The 7,368-nt window shown below is 54.6% G+C and overlaps 1 long non-coding RNA gene across 1 annotated transcript; it reads right to left on the bottom strand.

Moving 5' to 3' along the window:
• LOC311441040 lies at window positions 1-7,368 on the bottom strand. The gene is made up of 3 exons (XR_014695760.1): window positions 7,342-7,368; window positions 1,288-1,514; window positions 1-1,170 (listed from the first exon to the last, which is right to left on the bottom strand). It is a non-coding gene; the product is annotated as an uncharacterized lncRNA (long non-coding RNA).

Consider the following 7,368-nt stretch of genomic DNA (forward strand, 5'->3'; position numbering starts at 1 on the left):
CTTGGTGCAGCTGCTCAAGGAGAAGCTATAACAGGGCCAGAGGGGCTGCAAATCCCCTTCAGATGCTGTCTGCAGCTCCCTGGGCTCATTCCCTGCACGTAGCCACCTCCACCATTACAGGCTGCTCCAGCACAGGGCTAGAGATTTGGATTCATTCACAGCCTGAGATGCTAAAATACAGCACAGAAAGGTCTTTTTTTAATCTTTTTTCTTACTCAGGAAAACAAACAAATGAACTTTTCTTGCTACTTAGCCTTAATGACACACAGGATTTGATTTCATATCTCACTGGGGGTTTTCGGAGGTGCCCAGCTCTCACAGTTCCCCACATCTCCATCCCCAGCCTGGGAAGATTACCTCTGGGCAGCAGAAGCAGCAGAAGCCATGGCACCACCCAGCAGCAGCCCTCTCCTTTCTACAGCAGTGATGCTGCCACCCCACATCCCCAGCCTGCATCCAGGCAGCCCCTCCAGCCTCTGTGTCACCGTGCCTGGAAGCTCAAGGCAGAGCCAGAAGCCGTAGCCCTGTTTATGGCTGGTTGTACAAGAGTGATAAATGTCTGCTCCGAAAGCGTCTCGGCTGTGCTGCTCCTCGTGTGCTCCTCGCCTGCATTTTAATGTTTGGGAATGGTTAAGGAGGTGTCTTGACTTGTTTAACTCCATCACCACAGATATTTCGCTGAGCTGATGTGGGATTTATGTCTCCATCACGCGATAATGTTTGGTAAGCATCGCGGTTTTGGGGAGATTTATGTCCAATCAGCGATCCAAGAGGGGTTTACACGGCCTGCCAGAGGTAGGGTTACAGGAGGAGACACTGAGAGCTCGGGGTCTTACTGCTCCAGGGCGAGTCCTCGGGGACACCGCGTCCCAGAGCCTGCTGACACGCTGCCCCGCCGATGGTTTTCATTAATAACACCAAACAGGAGGTCTGATGGAGCTGCCTGGTGGTGGAAAGCGTTTCGTAGTGAGTAGCTCCTCCAGCTCTGGGATGGGCAAGGGAGATGGAAAACCCACCACGACCCAGCCCCAGGAGGGAGGCGATGGCTGTCACCTCGCTCTGCCTTCTTGAAGAAATAGGGAGAGCAGCTCAGTGCCCTTTCCCTCCTCATTCTTCCTCACTGCCCAAGGCCATCACGTTCCTGTCACCCCAGCTGGTACCCCCAGGCAGCTGGAAAAGGATCGGAGAAAGACCTCTTACAAGGGCACATAGCGATAGGACAAAGGTCAGTGGTTTTAAACTAAAAGAGGGTAGATTTAAATTAGATATTAGGAAGAAATACTTTACTGTGGGTGTAGTGAGGATGCCCAGAGAAGATGTGGGTGCCCCATCCCTGGGCCAAGCTGGATGGGGCTTTGAGCAACCTGTGCTGGTGGGAGGTGTCCCTGCCCATGGCAGGGGGCTGGAACAGGAACTGGGTGAATTTTAAGGTTTCTCCCAACCCAAACCATTCTGTGACTGCGGGTGCAGGTGAGGTGGAAGGACCTCACTGTGGGTTTGCAGCCATGGGGCACCTGGGAAAAGAAAGACAGTGGGACACCAGCATCGGGATGCCCAGAGCAGGGACAAAGCCCAGGAGGCAGCAGTGGGGCTCCAGGACACCCACTCCACTAGATGGAGAAGTCCCCCACGTCCCCCAGTCACTTTCCTTACTGACCATTTCACAACTCTGCAATGTGAGTGCAAAACACAGCATTTGGGAACGGGCAGCATGACAAAAACCCACACTCAGTGTTGCAGGTGGCTTTCCAGAGCGGTCCCAGCACAGCAGAGCTCCTGCGCCTGGGCTGTCCCGGGGGACACTGCCTAGGAAACAAATTCTCCTCTCCAGCAAGCCCCAGAGACCCTCACCTCTGCTGGGACAGCCTCTGCTGGTGTACGGACACAAGAGGTTTGCCTGGAGTCGTAGCAATTTCCCTGTCAGATGTTTCCTGCTAGCAATCAAACCAAAGAAATCCTTGAAAGTGTAAGGGGAAAGGGAAAGAGAAAAAAATAATGTTCTCCTTTGTGCAGGAGAGCTGGCAAGAGCTGTGCTGACTTGTCAAAGCTCACCAAGCCTGTGAGAAGCTGGATTGCACCCCAGGACTTCAGCTCTGGGGCTCTGCTGCTCCTCTGGTCCCAATGCCCCATGTGCATAACGAGGGAAGTTTTCCTCGGGGCGAACTCGTTCCCTCTGGGTCTCAGCCTAGATATAAATCATCAGTGAGACTCACAGGATTAAAACAACTGCACCAAAGCGATGGAGTTTGTGAGAAGCAGGTGCTGGGGGGAGAAATGAGGCTCCAGAGCCAAGCACGGGAGCAAGCAGCACCCCCTGGGAGCAGCAGAGGGAAAAAGGGCAGCAGTAGGGTGAGTGCCTTGCTCGATGGCTGGGATTTGATCGCCTGCCCCAAGCAGGCTCTGGCATCAGGAGGATCCAACGCTCCCCCGGTCACTGAGCTGGCACGCCGTGCTCCAAAACGTGGCTCCTTCCCCATCGTTTTCATCATTAACGTGGGAATTGCTGTTGATCACCTAACTTCCCCGTTACTCATCCGTAACGGGACGTGGCCAGCCCGCCAGCATCTTCAAGCAGTGCTTGTTTAATGAGTCGTACCTTGAAGGCATCCCAGGAAAAACAAGCACAAGCAGAGTCACTTGGTGTCAAATAAACCACGGGTATTAGGATTCGCTGGAATGGTGATGTTTAAGTACATAAAAGTTTCAGAGGGGAGGGGGAGGTTTACATTGCAGATTTGTTTGTTCAGAGTGTTTTTTGGCCAGGAAAAACAGTGAGAGGTTTTTTCTTTTCTTTAAAAAAATAAAAAATAAAAAAAAATTCCCTCCAATCCCTTTTTTGGAAGACTAGGCAAGGTGAACAACAGCAACAACAAAAAAAGGTGGTGAGAAGGCAGCTTTTCAGCCACACTAACACAAACTCCTCCTTTCCCCAAAATGACCGCTCGGGACACGAGCCCCATGGCAGCAGCCGGGTGCAGGGACACGAGGGCTCATCCTAGGCACGCCCCCAGCCCAAAGCCTTGCAGATCACCCCTTGGTGCTCATCCCACCCCTCCCCAGCACCTATCTCCTCCTCTTCCTCCTTTTGGCTGCCCCAATGGGTCCGTGCTACCTGCTGGTGGTCGATGGGGGCCTGTAGGATGGGTGGCACACAAACCACCCCCTGTGCAGCGTGAGGAGCGTGGTGTGCCTGCAAACACGCTGCCCAGGGCTGTCTGCACCACCCAACAGCCCGTGCAGGATGGGAGCTGTGCAAAGCAGAACAAGAACCCCATAAAAATCTAATCCCACCGCTGCTCTCTCGGCTCACGTACCTACAGATGTAACTGAGGGAAATAACTGCATGCATCAGCACTGCACAAGTAGTCATCGGTTGCACATGTGCAGCACACGTTCTCCAAACATTTTTGGACACCAATCATTTTCCCCAAACGTTTTTGGAGCACCCTCCTGCTCCCGTTCTGCCCACGCTTCTCCCCAGTGGCTTCAGTGACGGCAACACGTGCGGCAAAATCAGCTTGAGCTTACAACACCTTCCCCGAAGGGAAAGCAGCTGAACAAGGAGCCACCCATGGGTGCACAGCACCCCTGGGATGTGCAGGGGTATTCACACATGTGGGGACATCCACGCTCACCCCTCCGTGGGGGCTGGAGGTCAAGCGCCGCGCGAAGGCGCTGCCCGGGCTCCCATCCAGCGGAAGGAGCGCGAGTGTCCTGGCACCATTCGCGGGCTAGGACGTGTTTTTTTAATTAGGAAAATAACAACTCTGCTGACTTTTCTATTCTGGTCCTGTTCCGTTCTCGGTAATGGCTCTCGTAACAAGCAGCATCCCGGGCTGGAGCGCGAATGACGGCTGATGGGAAATATTGTTTCGTAACAGCGGTTTCAGCCAGCAGAGCACATGAGAACATTTTTTCAGGAACATGGAGGATGCTATTTTTAAACTGTTCTCCCCCATATTCGTGGTGCTCAGAGGGAAGATGGGCCAGCTAGAACACATTGCAGCAACGTGCGCCGTTTAACCCCCTCCGTGCCAGGGGGTGGGGGCACGCAGAGGTCCCCATCAGCCAGCCAGGTGGTGGGATGCCCGTTGTAGGCTGCTTTCCCTGATGCTCATCCCTCTACACCTCAACAGCAACCAGCCCCAAGGCCCTCCAGGAGGGTCCTTCCCCTTGGATGAAGGGCAGACCCCAAGAACACCACCCTGCCCGCCTTGCCTCCTTTGGGATTACAAAGCCCCGCTCAGCATCGTGGCACCGAACCCCTCAGAAACCAGACCCACCAAGGCTGGACCAACTCCAACACAAGGCTCATGTAGGTCCAAAAGCTCCCAGGTAGATCCAAGAGCTCCCAGAGACTTCTCAAGCCCAACAACACCAAGGCAGGAGGAAAGCTTCAGCAAATGGCCGGTTGAGATCACAATCCACCGTGTCCAACACAAATACACCCTCACCAGTGACACAGCTAAGTGGAGTCACCCGGAGTTATGGCTTCCTTTCAGCAGACATTTCATCTTCAGGCTGTCACTTTCGCTTGGGTCATGATTAAAACAATAAACCCCAGAGAAGCCACCCTGCTCCCCGTCAACAGCTGCTTCTCCTCCACACTGCTAGCCATTCGTCACTGAGAAGAGGGAGGGGAAGCCAAAGACAGATTATTTATTATTATTACTATTATTATCAGAGCCTGCCACGCTTGGTAAGTGAGCTCTCCTTGGGGAAGCCCTACATGGATCTGTGGTGCATCGTGTGCTGACCTCCAGGACCTTCATCAAGTCATTGCTTGGGTGGATTTTTACCTCTGAAAACCTTCTTGGGCATTTGTGTTAGGTCAGTGAAAGCCCAACGTGACAAACGATATCCCTGGTAAGTGCATCACCTTGACTTCCAACCTGGTCCTTCTCACCTTGACCCAGTAGCCTGACCTCCAGGGGCTCTGCTCCTCCTGCCATGTCTCAGCTCAACCTGGATGAGAACCTGTGAGGGCTCTCATGGCTTTAAACGAGCTGGGAGATGGGGAGGGAGCAGGACACAGGCTGTCCTTTGATCCTGCAATGTCATTTTGTCTCTGTGTGTCATTATTGTAGAGGAGAAAAGCAAGATCCAGCCACCTGGGCTGACCACAAGGCTTGTGGAGCTGTCAGAGGAGACACCCATGGGAACGATGCTGGAGCAAGCAGCCTTCATCCTGACATGTTCCAGACACGAGGCATCCTGCTTGGACATCTCACTTGAGGCTCAGTGACATACAGCCATGACAGGCACACAACAGCCTTCCTGGGAGTTTATTTTTCAAAGCCTTGACGTGTTCCACTTCAGCAAGGCTGGAAAAATCTATCGTGTCAGCGCCCTGGCCGTGCCTGCACATATTTGCATTTTCATCATGGTATTTTTAGAGATCTCCACTCCTTGGCCCGATTTGGGATGAAGTCAAAAAATCAGAAAACTTGGACACTACCACAGGAAAAGAAACTCAATTTTTCAGCCGGCTTTAGATACAGCCCTCGGACATGGCAATAAATCTGCTGCCAGCCCAGAGAGCTGCACCCTGCCTCCAGATAAGGGCCTGTCGTGGCCCAGGAGGGCTCTCCCCCACCAGGGAGGGGCTCCCATCCCATCCCACGATGAATCCTGCCTACAGCTATAGCTTGTCCATAGTGTACATGTGTTACCAGGCCCATCCCCAGTCCCTGGAGGGTAACCACAGCACTGCCAGCAGTGCTATGAGGAGCCACCTCAAGAGCATGGGGTGACCGATCCTGCCCAGGGATGGAAGAGAGCTCATCTCCTCACGTGGCTGCTTTGTTTGGCCAAGGCACTGGAAAGAGTAACTCTAATCTCAAAAAAAAAAAAAAGTTGTTAAAAAAAAAAGAAAAAAGGATGAGATTATAAGATGCCAGTTGCCATTTGTCATCCCTCAGCCCGCTGTTAACTCCCCCTGTGCCTCTCCCTGCCACGACACAGGGACATCGATCCCCCTGGCCCTACTGAAGGCATTTGAGCTTCATGGTCACAGCTGGAGGTCTTGGGCTCCCAGCCCAGCATTGCCCATGGGACCCCGGCATATGGTGGGGAGGCTGCAGGGGGGCACAGGGCAAAGTGTACCCTGTTACCACCTTTAAAAGGGACAATCCCTTACTTTCTAGCTTTATTTAAGCAAGAAAAAAGTATCAGCACCTGGATCTTAGATGCTGTGATGTCCTCACAGGGGGCACTGCACCTTGGGGTGCCCTGTTGCCAGCAGCCCCCAGGGGTATGGGGCACCATAAGGTCCCTGCCACTCAAGCCCCTGTCTTTCCGAGGAAGCCCACCCAGGCTCCCAAGAGGGGAGACAGAGCCCAAGCGAGTTAGGTCCCTACTCCCACAGGGTAAGGAAACACTGTATGGGTGTAGTGTCAGAGCTCAGTGGTGTCAGAGAAAGCCATGGGCTTTCTCTACCAAGCTTTTTGGCCAGAATGGTGGAAACCTGCATTTTCTGAGCAGGTTGGGGTGCTGAGGACCCCCCGTTCCCCTCCTTCAGGCAGCCCCTACTCGGCCTGACCCCATCCCCACCCCGCTGCTCTTCCCTCAGCGAGGCCTCCACCTGCAGGACCCCACATCCCGATGAGGCTCTGACAGTCCCGGCCACGGGTCCTGTGGAGAAATCCAAGCCAAAGTGGGAGCTGGAGCCCGGTGGGGTGGTTTCTCCTGGTTCATAGCAGAGCAGCAGCCGTGGGGGCGAGGAGCCCCGGCGCCGCGGTGATGGACACCTGCCCAAAGGCTGCCTTGGCTGAGGCGAGCCGGCTGCGGACATCTGAGGCTCGTTTCAACTCCGTCCAAACCACTCCGGTCCCAAAAGCGGCTTGGAAGCTGCGCTATTTGCAGTTCTCCTTCTTTCGACAGCCAGGAAATAGCAAGCAAGGGGCTGACACTATTATTTCAGCCCCAGAGGGGTGAGCGAGCGGCTTCGTGAGGAACGCGAGCTTGGCTGGCCGCAGGTGACTGCGGAGATGCCCACCTCCCCTTCACAGCCCCCCCAGGCATCCCCTGCCCTGGTTACCCTGACCCAGGGCTCAGGAGCACAGCAGGAGGCCAGCTCACGGTGCTCAGGATTCCCAGCTTTCAGCCCCAAACAAATCCCTCAGAGGCCAACGAGGGAGGTCACAGAAACCCACAGGCCCCACAGCAGGGCCTCATCGTCATCTCCTGCTTGAGCCGGGGCCCTGTGCTTCTCCAGGCACCACAGCAGCCTCGTCCCTCTCCAGATGAAGGAGCAGGGAAAAGCCACAAAGCTCCAGGGGGCTGAGACCCCCCAGCATATCCCCTCCAACAGCAGGGGCCCAAACCCATAGCACAACTCACCAGCTGCACCCAGCTCCGTGTCCTCCC

The sequence above is a fragment of the Aythya ferina genome, assembly GCF_964211825.1.
Source record: "Aythya ferina genome assembly, chromosome: 8".
NCBI lineage: Eukaryota > Metazoa > Chordata > Aves > Anseriformes > Anatidae > Aythya > Aythya ferina.